Genomic DNA, 22,642 nt, shown 5'->3' with positions numbered 1-22,642 from the left:
AGTACTGACACAATATTATACACTAAAATAAATTTAACTTTTTAAGGATGAAAACTTTTAAGGACGGATTTATTTTTGTCTCTAAAAGTGATCTTTTGAGATAATTTCGTCTAAAAAAATATCATTATTGAAGATTTTGTTTGAACAGTCCTTTTTTTGTTGGAACAGTAGTTTTTAAAGAAGAAATATTTGTCCCTAATAAAATTTGCTTTGAAAAAATGCGGGAATCATTCCCTCTAGAATTTTTCACATTCGAACAAGAAATCAAGGCATTGGAATGGAACTTCTATTTTGACAGAATACTTTCACCAATTTCATCCAAAAATAACATCAGAGAAATCGATATGTAACATACGGATCCTCAAATTATGATATAAAATAGTTTTAGTCTATTTATTTAATTTTAATCTAGTTATTATTCAACTTTTTTTTTTATCGAATACTATTAGTATTATTTAAGGGATAAATGTAGGTAAATTATCAATTTAGATTTTTTTCTGTTTTTTTAATATTAAATCTTTGAATGAGTTTCCCTTAAAATGTACTTTTAATTTTTATTTTTATCTCCTAGTGATCAGATAAATTTTTTACGTGTTTCTCTAAAGAAAAATGCTATATACAACCGCCTCGCGTCCTCGTTGCGGCCTCGCATCCGACGTGGCAAAAAAATGAAACGGAGACGTTTTCATTTCAAACCCCACATCCTCACGTCCCACTCATTCTCTTCTCCAAAACGCTTTTCGTCTTCTTCTTTTTCTTCTCCATCCCTAGAAATCGTCTTCTTCTCCTTCTCCATCCCTAGAATTCGTCGTCTTCTCCATCCAAAGGTCGTACCCAGAAAAATAGTTGGGTATTCAGACTTCGGCTTTCCCCTTCCCGCATTTGTGTTTCCTCTCATCTCTCTCGTGCCTCTCATCTCTCTGTTTTCCTGAGTTTTCCTCTCTCTCTCTCTCTCTCTCTCTCTCTCTCTCTCTCTCTCTCTCTCTCTCTCTCTCTCTCTCTCTCTCTCTCTCTCTCTCTCTCTCTCTCTCCCTCTCCTTCGATTTCCCTGTGTTCTCTCTTCTCCATGACTGAAGCTCCATCGATTTCCCTCTGTGTTCCCTCTTCTCCTCGACCTCGCGAAATCGATTTCCCTCTCCTTCGAGATTTCCGTCTCCTTCGATTTCCATCTGTGTTCTCTCTTCTCCACAATCCCGAGAAGCTCCATCCCCGTCGTCTTCACCCACGAGGCCACAAACCAGTCTGCATCCTCGAACCAGAGCCAACAAAACCACGAATCCCCTTCCCACAAATTCCCAAAACCCTCTCAAATGGGTTGCTTTCTTGTTTGCTTTGGTCATACAAAAGATGCGAGAAACCAACAAAAACAGAGCCAGAACAAGTTTCATCCCCATGATGACGTAGTAAGTATTTTTTTCCAGCTTAGTTTCCAATGTCCATTTCGTGTTTATCCTTAACCCCTTGTTTGGTTGCTGAGGATACTCTAGAAAGGAACGAGAAAAGGGTCTCGGCCAAGTTCTGGACTTTTTCTTCACTTCTTAGATGGTTGTACATTTTAGATTTATCTCAGAGGGTATTCTCCATCGTATGCACTTGTGATATAATATATTTGTTATCAGTGTTTTACTCCTATTTGGTATTTGATATTTGGATTGAACTGTCTTTAATGCAAACGATATTGATCCCAACCTCCATAACTCAACGAAGGAAACGGTCGATATAGTGAATCGATAAATAATATAAGTGCAACAAACAGAGCATTTGGTGAAAAAAGAAGCAGATTTTAATGCACATCTCAATAGTGGCGACAACAAATACAAACGATATTGGTATTGGCGAGATTGCAGCTTCCAGTTTTGAGCTCCTGCGCGAGTTTCCCTCCTCAGTTCTGCGCGAGTTTTGAGCTTCTGTACTGAAATCAATTTTCCACCCTCCCGTTTACCTTTCTCCGTTACTTTCCCTTTTTTTTTCTTTTTTTTTAAATAATTATTATTTTTTTATTAATATTTTAATTGCCACATCAGCCCCGGGGCCACGATGGGGTTATTCCCGGGGGTACGTAGCAGAACTGTTCTCTAAATCTCAAACTCCCAAACCAAAGCAAACACGTAGAACAATCCCCTTTCGTCGACCCTCGCCCCACGATTTCAAAACACATGACCCATTCTGACAACAAGCCTCTGTCCTGCTGTAGTCTTCGAGTGGATCTCCATCTGCCGTGGGATCTCTTTGCCCCTCTCGATAAGTCTTTGATCAGCTCTCTCTCGATTCCTCCCTCTCTTTTTGTTTCTCTCACTTTTTATCTCACAGCTCTCTCTCTTCACTTTCTCGCACCGGCACCAAAAGCCATATGATTTCCATTAGTTCCTCCGAAAAAGAAATAAACGAAGAAACAGTGCTTTCGATAATAACATAAATTTCTTTTAAGACTAAATTACTTTACTGGCCTCGCACTCTCTCTTTCATTTGCTTTACTCTCACCAAATACCACTTGCTATCTTTTTCCTTTCATTTGTTTTATTCTAAGCCTTGACACACTAGAAGACAAGTAGCCTTCCATGTTAAGCATCAGATTGATAGCATTGGTATTGGATTGGCTATTCCAATCTTCAAAATTTGAAAAATATGTAACTTTTTAATTTTTAGCTAATCAATCAACACGTAAAATCTATATTGAATTAGCCATCACATTCTCTATAATAATAAAATATTATAATTTTTTAATATTTATATTTCTTTAATTAATTTTTATTTTTAATTAGTTTTAATGTTATTTTCCTTATCTTCAATAACCTCCAACAATCATATTCATTTTCACAATCCAACAATCTATAATATAATAGAAAGAAGGAAAAAACACTAGAGAGGAGAGGGAAGAAGAAGAGCAAGAAGAGAAAAAAAAATAGAAGAAGAGAAAGAAGGAAGAGACATGGGAGAGGGAAGAAGACGAGAAAGAAGAGAGAGAAAAACTAGAAGAAGAGACAGAGACAAAAGGAAGAGAAGCAGAGAGAGAGGGAAGAAGAGGAGAAAGAAAAGGAAAAAAAAAACTAGAAGAAGAGACAGAAGGAAGAGATGTGGGAGAAAAAGAGGGAAGAAAAAAGAGAAAGAAAGAGACGCGGGAGAGAGGAGCGAAATTAATAAACAATGGATATAGACTTGCTACATGCACAAAAAGAGAAACGGGTAAAATGGTCGTAAAATTTTGATAGCAAAACCCCATTTCTCTTATAGTAATGACTTTTCATCTTTGAAGAAAAATATGAAATTACTGTAGCTCATATTTGGGATAAAATGGGTTTAACTAATTCAATGTGGGCCAACTATTGATAAAATGAGTTAAATTTGAAGATGAAAAGTAATTTAAAGAAATTGATGTGGATGCTCTTAGGTTGTGTTTGGATAGTAAAGTGATCTCATATACTTTGTGAATAGTAATGAATGGTAGTACAAAATAATAAAAAATTAGTGAAAGATAAATGATAAAATAATAAATAGTAATGAAGTATTATGTTCACCATCCAAACCACCCCTTAGTATGTTTTACACTTTTGCTCTTATGTGCAACTCATGTATTATGGACTTGGGGCTGGATCTGGTATGGACTTACCTTTCAGTTGGATTGAATCCATTGTGAGCCTTAATAAGTTTATTCAGCAATAAATAATAATAAGAGTTTAAAAATTAGTTTGAAAACTTTAGATTTTATTAAGTCTATCTATTAAACCAAATCCCACTGGTTGCTTTAATAGATTTTAGAAAAATCATCTACTAAGTTATAATTAGAAAACAAAGATATATTAATTATGATAATTACATACACTAGTATTTATTAATAAAACATAATAATTATTAAATAGAGTATTATAATACATATTTCTAGACATTAGTAATGCACAGTACCTTGTATAGGTAACCAGCTACGAAGTGAAATTTCAGAAGTAGCATTGCGAGATAAGTAACTTGATCATAAATTAAGATTAGAATAAGTTAGCTAGTTATATATATTATTATTAAAACCAGTTCTTTCGAAATCAGTGTTTACGTACCACACATGTTATAATATTTGCAAGCACGTCATTTATCATGATTCATTTTGCATATTATAGTTATGCATATATTATACATCTCAAGCATCTCACGTTACAGAAGACATGTAAGCTATCTTAAGTTTAAGTACAAGATAATATCATATCAATATAATCAGATGACCATTCAGATGCATGGTACCAATGTGATTTTGGGGTAAATGTACAAGCCAAGAACTCAAGTGTGGTCTACCATAATATGCCAGAGTATTATAATACATATTTCTAGACATAATAATTATTAAATAGAGTATTATAATACATATTTCTAGACATTAATAATGCATAGTACCTTGTATAGGTAACCAGCTACGAAGTGAAATTTTAGAAGTAGCGCTGCGAGGTAAGTAGCTTGATCATAAATTAAGATTAGAATATGTTAGCTAGTTATATATATTATTATTAAAACCAATTCTTTCGAAGTTAGTGTTTACGTACCACACATGTCATAATATTTGCAAACACGTCATTTATCACTATTCATTCCGCATATTATAGTTATGTATGTATTATGCATCTTAGGCATCTCACGTTACATAAGACACATAAGCTATCTTAAGTTCAAGTACAAGATAATATCATATCAGTATAATCAGATGACCATTCAGATGTATAGTACCAATGTGATTTCGGGGTGGATGTATAAGCCAATGACTCAAGTGTGGTCAACCATAGTATGCCAGAGCACTGCACAATCGGCTTCCTTTGCTACAGCAGGGGAAGTTAGTGTACAACCTTGCACACAGGGATAAGTGTGTTGGCCAGCCAAATAAGTTAGATCAATCAGTCAATTCAGATAAATCATTCATATGCATAGCATAAGCATCATCATCAACATGAATTATCATGATTTTAAGTTCTCAGCATTAAATGTTTTATGAATAATTTTATGTTAAATATGTTTATATTATAATGAGTTTCTTACTGAGTCATTGACTCATTTTAGTTTGTTTTTATGTTTTTAAACCACCCCAGGTGAACATGATAAGGAGTACGGGCAAACGAGTCAGGATTAGATGGAGCAGTTGATTAAATTCCAAACTTTTTAGAATAAATTATTTTTATGAATAAATTATATACAATTTATTTTATTTAAAATATATGAAGACATGTTTTTACTAAATAGTTCCCTTATGAAATAAATGTTTATTTTATTTAAATGAGATCTATTGCTGGGATATTTTTATGAAAATACGTGACACTCCTAGCATATGGAAAGGAGGAGTTACAAATTGATTCCCAATAAATCAATTTATCTTTCCCTCCTGCTACTTAGTTTTGGTTGTGTAAAAGCATGGGCATTCTATTGGCCGTTTACAGTGGTTGGGGATGGTGGTTCAAGTGGCTAGTGGTTGATGGGAGTAGAAGAGGAGTAGGAGCAGTGGTGCAGTGACTAAACTCGTTGGCACGTGGGCTCCTTTGGCCATGACATAGCGGGGCTCAACCATGGTGGCTTGCGGTTGTGTGGATTTTCGTGGGATGAGGTAGTGGCATGAGGAGGAGCACGCAACGCAATGGTGGCGTTGTGATTGGTGGTGGAGAATAGGGAAAATTGAGTGAAACTCCATGAGATAGTAGACCCAAAACAGTAGGGAGTAGATGCGAGAGAAACTGACGAGTGAGAGGGATTTATTGCGAGGAAGATCTGGGAGTTGGAAAATTAGATTGAAAAAGGTTGGGAAAGGTGGGAATACGGTGAAGGAAAATTTGGGTTGTGTGCATGTGTTTGGTACTGCCTGGATGTGGACACGTGGGGGATTGAATGTGCGGCAGCCCTAGCTTGTGGGGTTTTCTACGTACATGGTATCATTGGTATGCACGTATTTATATAGGTACCTGAAACCCTAGAGAAGATATAAAAAAAATAAAAAATAAAGAAATAATAAAAAGAAATGAAGAAGCATGCATAGATATATATTTTTTGAAATAAACTTCAATTCAATTCATGAATGATGGAAGTTACAGCTGTGACCAATAAGTCCTAATACAAACCCCGATTACAAGCCAACTACTCATCGATTATAAGCTCCCCCGCACACAACTTTTATCGTGCCGGACATTATCTAAAAGACTTCAAGAAAACTCTCTAACGACACAGTCCTTTCTGAGATGCGACATTCTGTAAACAGAGATGTCCATCTTGACTTGTCAGAGAAAACAAATACATTTCACATTTCACCCCACCCTCTACAGGAGGAGGGGATTTTCCACCCTCATCCTCCAAAGAAGGGTAGGGACTCACTACCCTCCTCCTCCAAAAGAAGAAAATGAATTGTCTATTTCAAAATTCCTAATTAACCTAACAGAAAAACAAAAATTAAAACACCAAACAACCCTAACTGAAAAGCAAACAAACAAACACTATGCTCTCCCCGCCGTATGCCCACATCATCTGCCCACGCCGTATGCCCAACCAATCTACTCTGGTACTCTACGGACCACTCCACCCCACAACCCTTGCCCCATGAAAGGACCACTCCACCCTTATCCAATCTCTTCCTAGTCCGCGTAACTAGCTTCGTCGCTGTCAGCCTCTCCCAGCATCAATAAGCCATGAACAACATTTCCAAGGCTAAAACCAGATTCGATAACCTCCACTACGGGCTGACAAAGGCTAAACCAGAGACAAAACCAGCCTCTATTTTTACAACCAGCAAAAATAGGACCAACGAGAGGTTTATTACATACACCAAAAGCCAAAAAAAGGGCTAACAGATCTAACAACCAAACGAAAAAAGAAAAAAACTAAGAAACCATCTAACCACTGCAACACCCAATTTTCGGCCACCAACCATGTGAGTGTCTGCCATGAGTTGCTCCTCCCTAGAAACCGCTTTAACCCCTCCATGCAGCTCAGCATACCACCCGAAACAGACCCTCTAATTTCATGGATAAAATAGAGCTCCTTTACCTCGCGGGAAGCACCCCAAACCATCATGCAAAACCATCATCTCCGGAGCAAGATACCCTAACCACACTCACACCGTAACCCTCTAAAATGTCCCCACAGAAGACTATAGCTAGCCAGTTGAGAACATCGGCCAAACTGAAACCGAGAACCTCCACCCCAAAATGAAATGAATCTCCGCCCAGCTGGGTGAAATAAAAAAGCAGAGGCCTTGGGATACAGCTCTGGTGGTGGCCTTTCAACCACCAAAATCGCAGCCAAAAATGGTTCATACATGTTATATATATCATTATATATATATATACTTATTAACCAAATAAAAATGTTATATATATATACTAGTAAAGCAGCACGTGCAATGCATGTGTGTCTAGTTGATAGTTTTCCTATGTTCTATAACTCCAAAATTTTCGAGTTTAACTATAAACGAGCAGAGTTTTATCTATATTTTAATATTTTTTTCTACTCACAATAAACATTATATGTATTATCTGCAAAATATTAATAACTATAACATTGAACTTCCACAAACATATTTACAACTACATATAAATACTTTGTACTTATACATTACAATAACTAAAAGTTAAAAAAAAAAAAAGTGTGACAGGTCATCCTACTCTTTTCGGCACGTTATTGAAAAACAATACATTAAGCCTATTTTGGTGCAATCTTCCAAATTCATTCATGTGCGCGCCCAAAACTATCATCCATTCATTACCTTAGATTTGAGTTTGCAACATCCTCAAGATATGGTAGATGTTCTTGTAATCATGAAAACATATAAAGAGGTAATGTATTAAAATTTTTTAATGTATTTAAATGTATAGATTTTACCTTGCTTGTATATTCTATGAGATCTATTGTTGCATAATCCAAAATTTATTCTGCTATGGATTCAAAAACGAACACTGGTGTTTCTCCATGATCCTTTGAAAGCGATTAGGTGTTTAACAATGTACTACAAAATGGAATGACACCTTAACTTGATAAGATAATAGCAAGCTTAGTATGCCCCCTACATTTACCCTCTGTTTTCAGTACACAAAAGATATAGTTGATTGCCATTCTAAATAATTCATGCATAGAGTTCTATTGAAAAATAGGCAATATTTCAACAGAATAAAGAACATATGAAAATGGTTGGAATAAGAGGATCTTTTAAACACACACATACATATATATATATGATAATAAACATTAATCTTATAATACTGACTGTTGAGGATACTTAGCCTTCCATTACGGTTTACCATATGTATCATATTTGACCCTTGATTATAGTTTATTCTTTTGCATCCATTTACTGCTACTTTCCATTTCCTTTATAATCTGTTTGATATTATTTGATTTCCTATATTCTGTAAATGGTTATAAATAGACAACTCTCACCACCCTTTTCCTTGTGGTGGTTTAGCAAATATTGTCATGGTATCAGAGCCAAGTTTGGTTTAGCGACCCCGATCCCTTCTTCTCCATGGCTTCCGAATCCTCTTCTCATCTTCTTCCTTTTAACACTCTAATCCACATGATCACCATCAAGATTTCTTCCTCCAATTATCTTCTCTGGAAAAGCCAACTTCTTCCTCTCCTTGAGAGTCAAGACCTGCTGGGCTACATTGATGGAACTCTTGTTCCACCACCCCATTTTGAACCAACAACTTCTACCACACTTAGCACCAAATATTTGGCATGGAAAGAAGCCGATCAATGGCTTCTCTGTCTCCTGCTCTCCTCGCTCACCGAGGAAGCCATTGCTGTAGTTCTTGGTCTCTCCACTGCCTGTGACGTTTGGCTCGCATTGGAGAATACATTCAGCCATCATTCGAAAGCCCTGTGAACTATGACTCAAGGATGACTTGTAGCTGATGAAACGCGACACCAAACCCTTGTTGAGTATGCCTGTACCTTCAAAACACTCTATGACCAGTTTCATGCCATTAGAAGACCCGTCGAGGACACTGACAAAGTGCACTGGTTCCTTCGGACTCGGCACCGAATTTTCCAGTTTTTCTACCGCTCAGATGGCTGTCATCCCTCTCCCCTGTTTTGCAGATTTAGTTTCTAAAGCAGAAAGTTTTGAGTTGTTCCAGTGCTCCCGTGAGTCTTCTGACTCCACAACTGCGGCATTCATAGCCACTAATTGCTGTCGCACCAATTCCCATGGAACTCCCCCTGCTTCCAATAGCAACCAGTGAGGCCGTTCTCATTCCCATGACAACAACTCTTCCAACCAAGGATGAACCCACTCTGGTCAAGGTCGTCGACCACCTCACTACCAAATTTGTCACATGGAGGGCCATTATGCTAACCGTTGCAACTAACGGTATGCTCGGACTGATTCCTCTGCTCACCTTGCTGAAGCCTTCAACATGTCCTGTTTTCTTACTGAACTCGAGGCTGCTGACTGGTTTTTGGACACTAGGGCTTTGGCCTTTATGACCACCAATCCATCTATTTTGGATCAGTCCAAAAATTACATGGGTAAGGACTCTGTGATCGTAGAAAACAGTGCCTCTTTACCCATTACCCACACTGGTACTCTTTCTCCTGTTCCAAATATTCACTTATTAGATGTATTGGTTGTCCCTCATCTCACTAAAAATCTTCTTTCAATTAGTAGATTAACGTATGATTTTTCTCTCTTCTTTACATTTACTAATAATCTTTTTACTGTCCAGAATCATCAAATAGGAAGGGTGGTGGCGACCGGTAAAAGAGATGGAGGGCTATAGGTGTTGAAGTGCGGCAACTTTGCCTTTATTTCTGTCCTTAAAAATAAATCTCTACGTGCTTCATATGATTTATGGCATGCTCGCCTAGGCCATGTGAATCATTCTGTTATTTCTTTTTTAAATAAAAAATGACCTCTTTCTCTTACGTCTTTATTGCCTTCACCCTCACTATGTAGCACCTGTCAACTTGCGAAAAATCATCGATTACCTTATTCCCGAAATGAACATAGGTCATCTCATGTGTTAGATCTTATTCATTGCGACCTTTGGGGTCCTTCCCCCGTCAAATCCAATTCAGGTTTTCTTTACTATGTTATTTTTATTAATGATTATTCTCGATTCACTTGGCTTTATCCTTTGAAATTTAAATATAATTTCTTTGATATTTTTCTTCAATTTCAAAATTTTGTGGAAAACCAACTTTCCACTCGTATCAAGGTTTTTTAAAGCGATGGAGGTGCCGAATTTACTAGCACTTGCTTCAAAGCTCAGTTACGTACTTTTGGCATCCATCATCAACTCTCTTGTCCATATACACCTGCTCAAAATGGTCATGTTGAGAGAAAACATCATCATGTGACTGAGATTGGCTTGGCCCTTCTCTTCCACTCCCACCTTTCTCCTCATTTCTGGGTTGACGCTTTCAGCACTGAAGCTTATATCATCAATCGGTTGCCCACTCCACTTCTCAGAGGTAAGTCACCCTTTGAACTTCTATACGGCTACTCTCCACATTATGAGAATTTTCATCCTTTTGATTGTTGTGTTTATCCTTGCTTGCATGATTATATGCCTAACAAACTTTCTCCCCGCATCATTCCTTGCATTTTCTTGGGTTATGGTCCCTCTTATAAAGGGTTTCGTTGCCTTGATCCCACCACCACTAGGCTATACATCACCCACCACGCTCAATTTGATGAAACTCACTTTCCTACTATCCCTAGCTCCCAGGCCCAACCTCTTTCCTCTCTTCATATTTCAAATTTCCTGGAACCACGTCTTCACCATATTGATCCATCCCCCTCTTCCCCTAGCCCTCATTCCCGTCACATTCCTCGATCCAGCTCCTCTTCATGTAATATTTGTTCTGGCCTTGTGGATGAGTCTATGCAGGTTGATAATTTTCTTGTAGGTTCCTCTTTGCCACCCTCGGCTTCCAGTCCGCCTTCCATTGAGCCTTTTGCGGATTCCTCTTCTTCTTTGGGCTCTCATCCTATGATCACACGAGCCAAAGCTGGTATTTTCAAGACTCGTCATCTAGCGGATCTTGGTGTCTTGGCCTCCTTTGGACTTCTTTCTGCTCTTCTTGCATCCACTGAGCCAAAAGAATTCAAATCTGCTGCTAAGAATCCTGCTTGGCTTGCTGCCATGGATGAAGAAGTTCAAGCTTTTTAACAAAATGGTACTTGGATTTTGGTTCCTCACCCTACCAACACCAACATTGTGGGCTCTAAATGGGTGTTTCGCACTAAATATTTGCCGGATGGATCCATCGAGCGTCTCAAGGCTCGCTTTGTTGCAAAAGGTTATACCAAGGTACCTGGTCTCGACTACATTGACACTTTCAGTCCGGTTGTCAAAGCTACTACTGTTCTTGTTGTGCTTTTTCTTACTGTTACAAATAAATGGCCTCTTCGGCAACTTGATGTCAAGAATGCTTTCTTCAATGACACTCTTACTGAACATGTTTATATGGAACAACCTCCTGGGCATATTGGTCCTTGCTTTCCCACTCATATTTTTTTGTTAAAGAAAGCCCTCTATGGTTTAAAGCATGCTCCTCCCGCCTGGTTTCAGCGTTTCAGCTCATTTCTTCTCACACTTGGTTTTTCTTATAGCCGCGTTGAGACCTCTCTTTTTGTCTTTTATCAACAGTCTAGCCTTATTTATGTTGATGACATCATTGTTACTGGCAACAACCCATCTCTTCTTGATAGCTTTACTCGCAAGCTTCATTCTGAGTTTGCTACCAAGGATCTGGGCTCCCTCAGTTACTTTCTTGGTCTTGAAGCTTCACCCACTCCTGATGGTCTATTTATCAGTCAGTTAAAGTGTGCTCGAAATATTCTTACTCGTGCTCAGTTGCTTGACAGCAAACTTGTCTGCACCACCATGGTTGTTTCCCAACACCTGACTGTTGATGGTTCGCCTTTCTCTGATCCTACTCTCTATCGATCTCTTGTTGGCGACCTTCAGTACTTGACCATTACACATCTAGATATTGCCCATGCTGTCAATTCTATCAGCCAAATTTTGCATGCACCTACTACAGATCATTTTCTTGCTATCAAGCGTATTCTTCGCTATGTCAAGGGCACACTCCACCTTGGCCTTACCTTTCGCCCATCCACTGTTCCTAGTGCGCTAGTAGCTTATTCGGATGCTAATTGGGCTGGCTGTCTTGATACTCGTCGTTCCATATCCAGTTACTCTATTTATCTTGGTAACAATCTAGTTTCTTGGAGTGTAAAGAAGCAACCTACTGTCTCACACTCTAGCTGTGAATCTGAGTATCGTGCCCTTGCCATGACTGCTGCTAAACTTCTTTGTCTTACACATCTTCTGCATGACCTCAAGGTCTCCATTCCACAACAGCCTCTGCTCTTATGTGACAACAAAAGTGCTATCTTTTTAAGTTCCAATCCCGTTTCCCACAAGCGGGCCAAGCATGTTGAATTAGATTACCATTTCTTTCGGGAACTCGTTGTCGCTAGCAAACTTCTCATCCAGTATGTGCCCTCCCACCTCCAGGTTGCTGACATCTTCACCAAAAGTGTTTCTCGACCTTTCTTTGAATTTTTCCTATCCAAACTTCACGTTCGTTCCAATCCGACGCTCAGCTTGCCGGGGGGGGGGGGGTGTTGAGGATACTTAGCCTTCCATTATGGTTTACCATATGTACCATATTTGACCCTTGATTATTGGCTATTCTTTTGTATCCATTTACTGCTACTTTCCATTTCCTTTGTAATCTATTTGATATTATTTGATTTCCTATATTTTGTAAATGGTTATAAATAGAAAACTCTCACCACCCTTTTACGTGTGGTGGTTTAGCAAATATTGTCACTGACCACAAAAGTAAATATGGGGTTCCTCTCCTTTCCAAATCCTATTTTGCATAGACTTGTTACAGAATTTGGATCTCTCATTCCTACTCAACGCATCCTTGAGGAGTTCTAGCTTGCATCGAGTAGTGGTCGAGCCAATTTCTGAATTTCTGGCAAACAAGATTATATAGTTCTTAGCTGTTCAAAACATCAGATCCTAAGGAGTCTTCTTTCCCAAGCCCTTTTATCACTTGTTATTATCCACATTTTCTTTTGTTCACCATAAAGCTATGAAAGCTACTCCAAATTATCAGATTTAGTATTCACAGAAGGTTTAAAATTCAAGAGCTCCTTTTTCAGATGGTTGAACTCTCCAACAACTTAAGAATCTATTAGTATCTTCTTAAACAAATATCCACCCTTGTACATTAGTCGATCAAGAACATTGAAAGCAATATTGGCCTCATGATCATGATTGAATTTAATAAGAAGCTGAAACTCCCTAAAAAATTTATACATGACCATATATGTAAGAAAAGCTAAGACTATGAAAAGATTAATCAAAAAAGAGAAAAGAGTAAAAGTTATTAATTTATTTTAACAAAAAGTATAGTAAATTTTTTCGATGTATAACGTTTGTGGACATTTGTTATGTAGTATTATTTTTGGTAACAGAGGCATTTTCTATATTTTATTGTTTTTTTCTCAGTGGGATCATTACAAGTTTGGTTGAGATGAAGGTAATATAACATTTGAAGGACGGAATTGCAGGGAAATTATATCTTAAATGAAATTGAAAATTTGAAATGATGACAGGAAGTAAGCATACACTCTCACGTGATCACATCATCGTCATTTCTGCTTTTCCTTCTATATTTAAAATAGTCGTCTTTTTTCTTTTTCTTTTTTCATTGGAATTTGGGGTGGATTGGTAGACATGTTTTTAACATTTGAAATCAATGTCAGGAATTTACTCTTTTAATTTTTTGCTTTTGTATTTTAAACTTTGATTCTAGGTTCCTGTGGCAAATGATGTTATTTTTTGCTTTTTTCTCTTCTTGACAGCTCGTACTTCTACATCTTGACCACCGATTCTTTTACATATTAATTTCTTCTTACTCTTCATTTCTTTTATCTCTTCTTTTTTAAGTAGGATCCCCTCCCCTCTTTTCCCTTACTTGACCCGCAGCAGCTCCCACAGGACTTCTGCATTTTTCTTCCTCCCCTCTCTTCTCTTTCACTCAGTGTGGGTTCAGTCCTTGTCGATTCTTCCCCACCGTTAGGTCCCCCAATGGATGGCCACATTGTGGGTTCTATTTTTCTTCTGTTGCCTACCGTGAGTAGATTTGTTGATTTTTTTTTTTTTTGGTTGGAGTTTGGGACTGAGGCTCTCGAATATGTGAAATGAAGTTTCTTATTTCATTCTAATCTTTTTGTTTTTTTTTTTTTTTTTTTTTTGTGAAAAAATTTATGGGTTGTGTTTTTGCATGTTTGTTTTTTGGCTTTTTTTTTTTTACATGTTTGGTCTTTGAACAAAACATGTAAAAAACCATGTTTATTTCTCTGTTTAATTTTTTTTTAAAATTATCTGTTAATGATTTTTTCCTAGATGTAGATATGGGTGTTTCGCATGTGTTGTTATTCCATTTGGTAGATCTGGCTATTCGATTTGTGATTTTCTTCGATCTCGTAAAATTTTTTATTAGACCTGGACATGTATGTAACTTGAAGAACTTGTAATCTCTTATCACTTATCTCTATTGAGGCACTTTGTGTATATGGGTATCATTGTTTTGGTAATTTTGTGTTTATCTCGCGAATCTGAAAGGTTGGGATTTTAACTTCGGAAAGTTCGGGTATTTTTTTTTTTTTTTGGGTTCCGATATCATTGTGTAATGTTTTTCCAATTTCTTCCTTTTTTATTTTTTATTTTATTTTTGTTCGGTTCTTTTGTTTATATGGAAGTGAACCAGTTTTTTGTTCCTCTGTTTGTAAATATTTTTCCTCTCTTGAAATGATCCAAAAGTTTGTGAAAGAAAGTCGTGTATATGGGTATGCAACTCCCCAAAAGCTCTATGGCTCTCTAGGCATGCCTCTTAAATCTCCTTTCTTTGTACATCACTTTCAGATCTCTGCCCAAACAAGTCATCTTCCTTTCATTTCATGAATTCTATAAAAGCTATTTTCGATGAGGTAGTTGAAGGTGTGGCCATCACAGTTGTAGGTGAAGTTGTTGTTATCCTCTTTGGTTTAGTCCTGTTTGAAAAGGTGGCATGGTCATGAAGAAGGGGAAGGGCTCCATCGCTCTATGTTAATGCATGCGGACAATGTTGTATGGTTATCTATGCCGCTGGTGTTGTATATCAGTAGCCAATTGATGCATCAATTGGTGCGGCCATTCCGCAATTTTGATCTTAAAAATATTTTCCTCTATTTTATTTTTCTTGGTTGGGTAGTTGGGGGTATATATAGTGGATTAGAAAGTGGATTGGTCTAAGTAGAAGACACTAAGAAGACGAAGAAGTGAATAGAAAACACTGGAAGAAGATAAGTTAAGTCCAAAAACTGATTGAGACAAAACACGAAGGTGGTGATTCAAACGAAGACAATGGAAAGTAGCAATAAGTTCATAAATATAAAAAGATAAAATACTGTAGATTGATGTTCTAGAAAATTAAAGACCGACAAAATTGGAAAATTGAAACAAACGAGAATTGAACCAAACAAACAGGGGTAAAAGTGGAATGAAAAGTGACAAACGGAGGCAAATTTGGCAGAAAGAGTTATAAGACTCGTGTCTGCTTATTGATGCTTAGTAATATAAATATATAAAATTAATAACATGCAAGTTTCGCTTGACTTAGTACCTGAAGTGTTACAAAGCTTCTGTTCATGGGACATTATTACAACTACTTTTAACATCAAAAGAATCAGAGGCTTAACAAAGCCAACCATGGTAGTCGGTATTACATGCGATGGGCCTTTAAACCATGGAGTTTAGGCCCATGGTTAGCTGCACAAGCAACTTTTTCATGACTAAACTCTTAATTATTATTCAATCACGTGCAACTAGTGTGAGTAATTGAGTTTGGGTGTTGCAGAATGAGAGATTTTTTAAAGTTACATGTGTTTAAGCTGGGCTAGCCAGAAGCCTAGTCAGCCAAGCCTAGAGATTTGTTTGGGGTTACTCTAATACATAGGCCCAGTCCCAAATACAAGAATTTTTGTTGCTTGATTGAAGGCCCGGTAGTCTTTCCCCAGCCTAGGCTTAAGCCCGAATCCAGCCTAGTCATAAATTTTTTAAGAGAATGACCAATTTTTATACAAGCTAGTGCTACAAATTAAGAATTAGAAACTTATAATAATATATTTGCAACTCGAATCGATCACAATTCACTTTATTAAGACATTAACTTGAATTTAAACGGTCACTAAAGCAGTCATGTCATCAGAATAAGAAGAAAGAGACCAAGCCCCGAGCTTATATATTTAGATGCATGTGTTGAGCAATCTGTTGAACTTATTAAGGCTTTATTTGGTTAACCAAAACTAAAAATCTCATCTCATCTCATCTCAACTCATTATTACACATTTTTTAAATCTCTATACAAAATATAATAAATAATCTAACTTTTTCAAATCTCAATACAAAATTAATATTCAAAAATTATATTATAACAATATTTTATTTATTACTATTTAAAACATTTCATCTCATGTCATTTATGTAACCAAACGGTGCCTAATTTATTCTACAAGATCGTTCTCTTTATCTTTATTAACACGTAAATGTAAACCTATCAACTATTCCCTGTGATCGACAACCACTGATGCAGAGGTCCATGACGCTTATAAGGGCACATGATCCACCATTAAAGATGCCACAAAACCTTTGAGCACAATTCCAGCATGTGTGTAGCCATCTCCGTCCTTGTACACAACATCAATGACACGTGCAAGGTTGAGAACCCTTCGATTGGGTAGAGGCACTCTTTGTTATATCCTTCCATGCATCTGTCACTTGTTTCCTCAATTCATGGACTGCTTCTTCTCCTGTAACATTGTGCTGTCTCATGTAGCATTCAACAGTTGAAGCAATGCGGCCCCTCTTTTGCTCAAATTGCAAGTATTATTATTGAAGAATTGTTTATATATGTTAGTATATAAATTAATAGGGCAGTTTTATAAATTATTATTATAAAGGAGAAAAGGAGAAATAATTAAATCTTGTGTGACACGATGTCATTCATGAGTCGACAAACTACTGTTGAAGCTGTGACTATTTTAGGGTCACTAAACAACCATTTGAAGGAATCCTTTGTGAGAATTTCTCCTATTCTGACTAAGGATGTGGTCGCTAACATTGCGTAGCCAGAGGTAACCAAAGCAAGGGGCATATATTCATCCATTGTTGGTATGTATTTCTGGTGGAACCATTTGGCTTCATGGTGGTATGCTCTAACTTGATTCTTCATCTAAGACAACATACGTACGTAGATACAAGCAATTCACAATCAGGACAAATACTAATGTTTTTGAAACATATAATATAGTCAAACATAATATTTCCTGTTATATATGTTTGTTTGTTTTTTTTTTTTTGGCTTAATTTGCCAGAGCTATGATGCTTAATGCTTCTATTGCATACTGGACGCGATATGACTTTTCTTTACCTAGGTTTTGCTCCATTTCAGTGTAAACGTCTAGAAGTGCCTGATAACTAATTTTCATGTACTTCGGGAGTTTATTTACGACACTCATATCCCACCTGTAAAATAGGTAATTTCTGTTCAATTTAGTTTTCCCAGTTAATTAGAAAAAATAAAGAATAAATGCAAATATGATCAGGATGTGTCTCAATCTCAACCTCTCGATTGCTTCAGTAAAGAGGTCAATTTCTTCAATTGTACCATACACATCATAGATATAATCAATAACAGAGGTTATGGAGATCACTTTGGTTAGCATCCTCCTAGCAAAGCAATATTGGGGCTCAAAGTACACTCCCAGTATCCAAAAATAGCATGCAACCACCCTGTCTCTGATAAATGGTAGCTTCTTTGAAAAGTCCAAGTCCTTCCACCAACTGTAAAACATAATTTAAAATAATCATTCTATCAATTACCTACAATTATCATATCATCATATATAAGCTAGCTTACTCATAGTACTTGCAAGTACTCTGAAATGGAGCTTAATAACTGACCTGGCAGTGTCGGAAAGTTCTTTCTGGTGCACTTTCTGCAATAGGTTGAAATCCAACTTTGCAAATTTAAGAACTTTATCATGTGAAGCATCTTCTTGGTATACAGGAAAGTAATGCCTTGCCTCTAGCCTTTGTAGTCCTTTCCAGATAGGCTGTTTCAAGGCATGGGTTACTTGTGCTGCTAGAGGCCCGCTTAATTGGGACTTTACAGACTCAAGATGTGTGGTAGTGAAGACAAGAGTCTCATCCAATATATCTTCACCTTTTACCCTGAAATGTGGGGCTTCATACAAGCTTAAAATTCTTTTCACGTCATTGCAAAGCAATCGTTTAAAATTCCCTTTGTTGTCCTTGAACTTGTTGAACATATCTACTTCACAATATTTCAATGACATCAAATGAGTCACCCCATGGAAGGAGATTAATATATATGTGTTTATGTGTATTAAATAGTACGGTTAGGTACTTTTTAATCCCATAACGTGAAACGGGTTGTCTTTTATTTTTAAAATATTTAATTCATTGATTAAGCAAGCATTTTTTACTACATGAAACATAATAGCCGTCTTGTCTAAGTAGTCGAAATAGCAAGGCAACAATGTACGTAGATGTCATCATTATATTCGGGGTTATCACTTTCATGAATCTTCTGCAGTTGTTGCAGAATTTCTTGAATCTCATTATCAAAATGGAAAGACACGCCTAAGCGCTGAATTGCATCAATCAAGTTCAGTTTTTGTGAAGGCTTCTCAACCATAGCCGTGAGCATCGGTCGTTGAAATGAAATGAAAATGCCAAAAAGTATCATATCTCTACATAAATCAGTAGTACAGCCACACGCAGGATGACGATATATATATCGCCTTCACCACGTTCTATTACTGTGATTTAATTTGATGGTCGATCATCTCCTTTTTATATAGTACGTTATGTGTTCGCGGCTGAGATGGATTGCGATAGTCTGTTTCGCACTAGGGTCCAGGAAGGCCAATTATTCCTTGTATATCCCGTATCCACGTGTCTTACATGATCACGCGGATACCTCAAACTGGTGTCATGTAAATATCCGTACATCATGTCATACATGTCTGGACTTAAAGTGCCAATCACTATAAAAAAAAATTGTTTATTTATGATTAATTATTTTTAACAAAATGTCTATTTTTAATTTAAATGAGTCCATTTGTATCTTACGTAATTATTTTTCTTATAAAAAATTAATCACAACTATCTATTTTTTTTGTAATAAATAAAGAGTAGTTTTTCTACCAATGCTTTCGCAGGCCAGAATGCCACAATTGTCAGTATTCGATCGATGATCATGATCTCCTCGTCATGTTTTACACATGAGAATACTATTATCGATGACTCATGTGATTCTGTACTATGTTATAACATACATCATGTGGTTGAAATGGATCAAGTACTGCAGATATGCAGGCTTCTAGATCGACCTTTACTTGATTCATGCCCATGATGTTCACGAGTTTTTTTTTTTTTTTCATCGTACGTGTCCCATGTTTTGTATGATCGTGTCATGTGGTTGAAAATGGAAGCACTGGCGCCATCTCATCTTTAACTATTAGAATGAACGTTTATTAAAGGGTGATGCTACATCACAGAGGATTCCCAATCCTCACCGACTGGAAAATGTTTTTAAAAATATGTATAAAAAATCAAAAATTTATTAAAAAATACTTTCTGTTAAAAAATAACCCAATCGATAGATTTTGTCAGTAAATTTTATCGATTAAAATAGTATTTTCCTTTATTAAAATGTCGAGTACTGACAAAATATAATAATAATGAAAGTATTTATAATAATACTTCAAATATCATGAATGATCTTGGATATTTATGAAGGATTATAGATGACGGTAAAATATGAAGGATTATATAAATTTATCATTTTAGTAGTAGAAAGAAAAACTCATGACTATTTCGGCGCCGTATTATATCATTGAGACTTGCAAATTGGCGTTGAGCTAGCTACAATCATGACTTATTGGCAGAATAAATCAAATTTCCTAAACGGTAATTGTTAAGTGCGTATTTTCACACCACCAATTTCCCGAATACTTGTACTAATGTAACAAGATAGCAGCATAGAATGTCTAGTAAAACTTCAATGTCAAAGTTAGAGAATTTATTTGAAGTAAAGAATATGAACGAATGTCAATATACTATCTTTATATGGTATTTATAAAAGTGTGGTATGGTAAAAATTACTAATTTCCAGAACCTCTCTTAAAGATTTTCTATATTAATTGGAGCGATCTCCTTCGTAATAAGTCAAAAATGTTATCTACTATCTCCAGTATGTGTTCATAAGTTGACTCATCATGGGATTTGCACTTAACTATTGGGCGTTCATTATAATGGGCCCACGGATACCAAATATCGCTTCCAATTATCCCGCTAACTTTTTTCGTGGTAACATGTGGGAAATTAAACATATCATGTCTTTTTCTCTACCCCGCTGATTTTGGACACATGGCGACTCTAGGATCTACTTTGCTGGCTTTATGCTAATTAAGGTATGACCTTGTGTAGGCAGTGAATTCCTTGCACACCCCAGATGCAACACATGTTCGAATTTGTTCCCGCTCTTTCACTCTTTGTTTTCAAGAATGATAACCGCAAGTGCACAAATAACCGTTCAACTTCCTAAGAATTTCTCAGAATCTCTCATGATTGCCTTCTTTCAATTGCCTTTTCCCTTTCCTTGGCTCATTTTCATTTTTGAAGTTTCTCCTTTTAAGCTTTTCCATTCCTATATCCCTTTTTGAAAATTCACAATAACTCATCTTTTCAAACTTGTTCTCTCCAACACTAGAGTTTGAAGTTCATGAGCGGTGAAAGTTTTCCTTCTACACCAAACAAGAGATTTTTCAATTGCTAGCTGAGAAGACTGAGGTGGAGTCTTACCTTGAGCAAGCTGATCGGCACATTCGCTCTCTGGAAGGTGAACTCAATATTCTCCATGATGAGGAGTCTGAGCTTCGAGAGCTATTACTCCATGCAGGATCCCTAAATGCCAAGTAAAGCTTTGCCCTTCGATTTGCACAATCTGAGCACGACTCAGCTCGCGCCCAATTACATGGTGCCAGGGAGGAATTGGAATCCTCTCAATAGTGGTTGGTTGCTGCTTAGCAACATTGTTTTGAGCGTGCTCAGGCACTAGCCGCTTTTGAAGAGAGTCACAAGCAACTTTCCCTCGAGCTTTCGTAGGCTAAGGTGTCATCGCATAATGCAGCTCCAAAGGAAGGGGTCTTATGAAGACCTACACCTGAGGTTTGACACTTACAAGAACAATCAGGAGGCTCTTGACACCAATCAAGATAGACAAAACCAAACCTTGATAAATTTGGATAAGAAGGCGAGGGAGCAAAAGAAGCATATATAAGAATTGGAAGTTGAATTAACTGCTTTGAAGGGAGAGGTGGCTTGCTTACATCCACAGTTTGTCTCTACCATTACTATAAGGGATCGAGCCTTTGGATGTGGGTATGGGGCTGATGTGGCTCACTTGCAAGCTCATCTGTTGGCACATCCTCAAACCGATTTGAAACACTTGGACCTTGAGTAGTTCAAGCCCAACATCGCTACTATTTAGTTTGTCAATTCCTTGGGGCATAAAACCATGCCTGGTGCTTTCTTGAATTCACCATCACCCTCGAAGCATTCTCAGCCCTTGCCCACTCCTCCATCCTAATCATTCTTATTGATTCTTGTTGCTTAGATTATCACACCGGTTCAGTCTTTTGTAATCGAAACTTTTGTAATAATCTCTTATAGACGCTTTGGATTATTTGGTATCATTATGCTATAATGGTTGCTGATGATGTGTTGTGTGATCTTCTTGCTTGATTTAGTCCATATCTTGTACGTATGCTTGCCTTTCCATGGCTAAGTATGGGGTTGTGGGATCTTTCAACCTTCACACCTTTTTGGCTACACCACGAGTCTTTGACTCAAATTTGGTGGCTATCTATGGGAGTCATGGGGTCATTTGACTTCCACGCCCTTTTGACTACACTGCGAGTCTCTAACTCGACTTCAGTGGCTAAGTATAGGAGTCGTTGTATCTTTTTACCTCTACGTCCTTTTGGCTACACTGCAAGTCTCTGACTCAACTTTGGTGGTTAAGTATGGGAATCGTGAGCATGTAAATTGAAAAACCACCTACCTTTATTGATCTTGTCTTTATTGAATACATAAGAGAGAAAGGAAAATGAATAGCAACTAACAGTAAATTTTCTTTAAGTGCTTAGCATTCCAAGGGTGTTGCAACTCATTTCCTTAGCTGTTTGTAAGGCAGTATGACCCTAGTTAGTGGTTGGCTGTCACTATGTATGACTCTTCCCAACGTGGTCCAAACTTTCCTTTATCTTGTGTTGTCATGCCCATTTCCTTGAGGACCAAGCCGCCTAATCTAAAGGATCTAGGTTTGAGCTGCTTGTTGAAGTAGTATTCTGTCTGCCTTTTGTAGAGGACATTTTGGATCTTGGCTTCTTCCCTCTTTTCTTCCAAAAGATCAAGGTTCTCCTCCAATGCTTTGTCATTCTCTACTTGATTAAAATAGCTATTTCGATGTGTGGGAATGCCTATTTCCACTGGCGTGACTACTTTACTTCCAAAAGTTAATGTGAATGGCA

General features: G+C 37.1%; 1 pseudogene; it reads right to left on the bottom strand.

Annotated features, from left to right (window-relative positions):
• Positions 1-16,552: 16,552 nt before the first annotated feature.
• On the bottom strand, positions 16,553-18,753 carry LOC122282516 (annotated as a pseudogene).
• Between the last annotated feature and the right edge of the window lie 3,889 nt (positions 18,754-22,642).

Source organism: Carya illinoinensis, chromosome 11, assembly GCF_018687715.1.
Source record: "Carya illinoinensis cultivar Pawnee chromosome 11, C.illinoinensisPawnee_v1, whole genome shotgun sequence".
Lineage (NCBI taxonomy): Eukaryota > Viridiplantae > Streptophyta > Magnoliopsida > Fagales > Juglandaceae > Carya > Carya illinoinensis.
This window is presented reverse-complemented; position numbering and strand designations above follow the sequence as displayed.